Source organism: Micromys minutus, assembly GCF_963924665.1.
Source record: "Micromys minutus genome assembly, chromosome: 23".
Classification (NCBI taxonomy): Eukaryota; Metazoa; Chordata; class Mammalia; order Rodentia; family Muridae; genus Micromys; species Micromys minutus.
This window is the reverse complement of record NC_137958.1, coordinates 44196812-44201816: the sequence shown is the minus strand read 5'-3', so window position 1 is coordinate 44201816 and position 5005 is coordinate 44196812. Positions and strand designations below refer to the sequence as shown.

The window sequence follows — 5005 nt, the reverse complement described above, 5'->3', positions numbered from 1 at the left end:
TATTTGTGTTAACTTTACATGAATATGAAAAAGATTGTATTGAGTTTTTGGTGGGTTTTGAATATTTTTATTTCTCCAACTTTTACTATATTTATTTCAGGAGGGACTGAAATAAAAAAAAATATATTTAAGTCCCATCATTATTGTTATTATGGAAATAGATTTAAGAGAAAACTGGTCAGATGAATATTATTACTTCCTACTTTTCAACTGTTAGTTTCCATTGATAACAGACATGTTCAAGAATATGGTATATTATACAACATGCCTGTTCTCAGGGAGAACACCTCGGATATAATTACGTGTACTTCTTGACCTCATCATCTAAGACAAGCACAAAAACACCACCTATGCCTCTGAGAACTTTGGACCATACATCTTTGAAAAAACCCTTGCTTATTGCATCTCGAGAGATCTTCCGCCAGCAGTCAAGTTGCCTGTATACATGACATCTGTTCCTTTGCATCCAGACTGCATCATCATGCGACGGCCAACCGTGTCCAAAAGGTAAGAAGTCAGGCCAGCAACAGCAGTGACAGACTGCAGTCATTCGGCTAATGAAGATGTGAGTATTCATGGGATCTGGGAGCATTCCCTTTGCAGTGTCATAGATACTGAAGTAGATGATAATGCCCTGTACTGACACATGAAAGCCTTGGTATAGGCCCTTATTCCCATCAGATTTGTAGATTTTAAGCAGGAAGTCACCAAGGCCTTTGAATTCTGTTTCAGCTCTGGCTTTGCCCACATCAGCTGCTAGACAGGTACAGGCAAAATCAAGAGGGTACACAGAGCACAAGAGGTTTACACAGAGCACAGTGGCACCACCCGATGTCAGGTTCCCTGCAAAGTGTCGCCAAAACTGGGTCCTCTTGTCACACCAACCTGATGACATTGGCCAGGTTACCATGCCAGAAGGACAGAGCCCTTGTTCCTTGGAGATACAAAGCACACAGTCTATAATGCCCTTGCACTGTGTATCTGCTATGACACGCTTGCTGGCATGCTACCTGCGGCAGCAGCTTGACCTGCTCAATGGGTGCTACTGTCACCCTGGAGATGGCCGCGGCCACTTCACATGCCAAGAAGTCTTTGGAGAAGAACTCAGTAGCATCTGTCATGTTGAAAGAAAAAAAAAAAAGGAAGACAAATATGAATATATGACGACAGGACTGACTTAACAACCAGCTTTAACTCTTGGACTCGCAGATCTTGTTTTTTATAAGTTTGGTTTTAATTAGTTTTACTGGATACCAGGAATAGTAGAAAGTTTACATTTTTTATGGATACATTTATTTATTTATTTATTTATTTATTTATTTATTTATTTATTGAAGAACTTTATTTTAAAAAACAAAGATAAATGTACAAATTTTAAGCATTTTTGCATAAAAGTATACGAATACATTTTTGTCATTGCTTGGCTTTTTTTTTTAAGGTTTGACAGTGTGCATTAAGATCTTACTAGTTACGGTGAGCACAAAGTACATGTAAAACAGGATGTAACCTGGAAAGTTTACATTTTTTGATATTTTAATTCATTTTTTATATTTATTCTAACCTAGCCTAAAAACCTAGTTGCCTTCTTTCTTTATTTATTTCCTTTGCTTCCCAGTATCTTTGTGGCCTGTGATGGTTTGAATATGCTTGACCCATGGGATGTGGCACTTTTAGAAGGTGTGGCCTCATTGGGAAAAGTGTGTGACTGTGAAGATGGTCTCAGGCTCCAACCAGTATGGAAGTCAGCCTTCTTCTTGCTGCTTGAGGAAGATAGTCTCCTTTTGATGCTTTTGGATCAAGATGGAGAAATCTCAGCTTATCCACCATCACATCTGCCTTCATACTGCTATGTTTCCCATCATGATGATAGTGGATTAAATCTCTAAAACTAAGTCATCCTCCAATTGAATGATTACCTTTATAAGAGTTGATTTGGTAATGGTGTCTCCTTACAACAATAAAACTCTAAAAGAAGGCTCAATTCTATTAATGCAATACCACAAAATGGAAGACATTTTAAAGTGAAATATGAAAATGATTTCACTGTATTATATATGTGATATTTTAGAGACTTGTGTGGCTTGCCTCCTAATTAAATCAAGTGGCTATTTAAGTTAGGAGGCCCCTTAGCAGAAAATAAAAGGCATGGCATTGGTTGATAATGGTTGACAAATAACAAGAATAAAAACAAAAACAGACATTGAAAATTTAAAGATTTAACCCATGTTCATATTAGTAAATTTTACTAAATTATAAAATATGATAATAGAAAAAGTACCACCTGTACCAGTGATAAGTATGTCTGGGATATAGAATAACAAAATGGACTTAAAAGATTTCATCAGTGATAATTGTGCACATGGTATAGATTTAAAAATCATACTGTATACCTCAGGGGAACAGGAAGGAATCAGCCACTTCATAGGAAAGGATGAAACAATAAAGGGTATTTGGGCATAAAAAAGATACCTTTTCTCAGTTTTACAAGTGGATATGAAAATCAAAGTTCAGGCAAAACATATAAGTTAAGAAACATTGAGAGAGGAGAGGGGAAAGGGCTGTTTGAAGGAAGGAGAAGTAAAAAGGAGAGACAAAAGCAGGGTTTATAAAAGCAGACAAAAGTAGGTGAGGAAGCACCTGAGTGGAGAGACTGAGTAGGGGACATGAGAGTTTGCTAGAGTGAAGTTGTCGATTAGAATAATTAAGAAAATTGAAGGTAGTTAATTGTGACTAAAGTGGCAGGAAATACGTAGAAATGAACCCAATGGTCATGGAAAACTAAGACAGAGTTCCAAGAGTTGATGTTTGGTTTCTTTAGTGAGATAATTCTTCAGATGGTTAATAAGTATTTCATATTTTGTTGAATACTTATACTGACACTAATAAAAAACCAAGTAATGCTATAAGCTACATATCAGTGATGGCATTTGTAAACCATGTGCCTTTGTTGGTTATTCAATCATGTATTAAATTGTTACTTGATCTGATATTTTAATTGAACAATGTCCTACGTTATCGCAATACAAAGATGACACAGTGGTCAAAACACATAGTGAAAGATTTGGCTGTCAGATGCTACTTAAAGATCATTTAAAAAGATAATTGAAGTTGTTTTATTTTCCTTTCTTCTTTTCATTAGTAACATTATATAAAATGTTGCATCTTATTTCTAAGCACACACCGATCAGAAATTAATTCATCTTGTGAAGTATCATGAAAAATGTGATTGAGTAAGAACAGTTTTATTTGTTTGGAAAGATGTCAAGGTATAAATCTGATTGTAGACCCTTTTAAAGACTATGATTACAAAAGCAAACTATGAGTGCTGAAAATTAGAAAAAGGGTCTTTTATAGCTGATGCCTGATATTATGAATGGTTTCATAATTCACAAGTAAAACTTTTTATTCCAATGCTCACCAAAGAATTACTAGTAGGTAAATTATTGGGTTATTATTTTAATGAGTATATTACAGTGTAAGCCATTCAAACAACAGATAATTTAGAAGTACTTTAATAGCCAACTGCTGTTTGAAACCAACAACTTAATTTTTCATTCTAGAATCTCATTTTATATTGAGTACATATCAAATGTACCTACTTTAATATTATTATGTAGTTATGTGAATACTTCCTGAATGCTTCCAGGGCAGTGGCTGTAAAAGATTGAACATTTAAATAGATTACAAAAGATAATTTTTAGCATTTTAATGTATTAAAGTAGAAAGTATAAATTTTAAATCTTGCTAATCTCAAACTAATATTGACAAAGTATTTTCTCTTCCAGTAAAATATAAAAGATAATTAATATACTATATCTGCTATGATATATTTCAATAATAAAATTATAATAATAGTCAATTTTTAATTTGGCTCTTTATCCCTACATGATGCTATTTCTCAGACTATATGGGGCAAGACTTTGGTTTCTTACAAAGTGGTGCTGTTCATTACACACATCTGATATTCATTGTAAAATTGCCATTTGTCTTGTAATTAAAAATTCTTCATAAATTTCATGCTTATATAAGAGGGTTTAAACTTACTTATGTTAAAGAGATAACAATGCTTCTATGAGATTATACAGAGTAACATATTAAAAGCCATGTGGCAAGAATGTTGTACCCTATTTGCAGTTATTGGCTTATGAAGGGGTATAAACTCCCAAGCACTACAGGATATTCATTATGATATTTTTTACCCTTCAGAAACTGGCATTTAAACTCTGTTTACTGAAGATATTACATACTTGGTCCATCGAATGTGGACAAATCAGGATTGGACTCTTCTGGAAGCTTCCTTCTACTTGGCAGTTTTTATAGCACTTGAAGGTACTATGAATAATATTTGTTTAAAAATTATACAGTATTAACAATCATGGTGAGACATGCCCAATGGAGCGACTGTGACAGGAGTTTATGGAATGAATCAACCACTATATTTTTTAAGAGTCACTCTAAATTATAAAATATCTAAATAACAGCATTATTTGACCAGAAACATTTGGGTACATGGATCATAAACTGTAGAGGAGAACAGTCTACCGTTCTTCTAAATAAGTAGCATATTTTGTTTTCAGGAAACATATCTATTTTATTGTTTAGAAGGCATTTTTCCAGATGTTTTCTTTGGTCCCGAGAAAAGCATTTTTAAATGAAAATGTGCTGAAGAATCAAACGTAGATCAGACATGATGGTGTACACCTGTTACTTGGTATACAGAACCAAGGAAAGAGGGTTAGCAGTTTGTTATTAGGTGGGCTTCATAGGGAGACTCTGGCTTCCCACTCCCCACCCAACAATATTCATCAAACATCAGGAAAGTGATGGAGAAAAGAACTGAAATGATTTAAAATAATAATAATAATAATAATAATAATAATAATAATAATAATAATAATAACACAGTGAGTATGTATCTGTTTTTGTGTATTTCTTGGTGGAAGGTGAATGATAACAAAAATGTCAACAGTGTTTAAACTGAATAATAAATAAGTGAATGATGTTC

General features: G+C 33.7%; 1 pseudogene across 1 annotated transcript; it reads right to left on the bottom strand.

Annotated features, from left to right (window-relative positions):
- Positions 1-298: 298 nt before the first annotated feature.
- On the bottom strand, positions 299-1121 carry LOC308435424 (ADP/ATP translocase 2-like; annotated as a pseudogene). The gene has a single exon. The product of its transcript is annotated as an ADP/ATP translocase 2-like (transcript).
- Positions 1122-5005: the final 3884 nt, after the last annotated feature.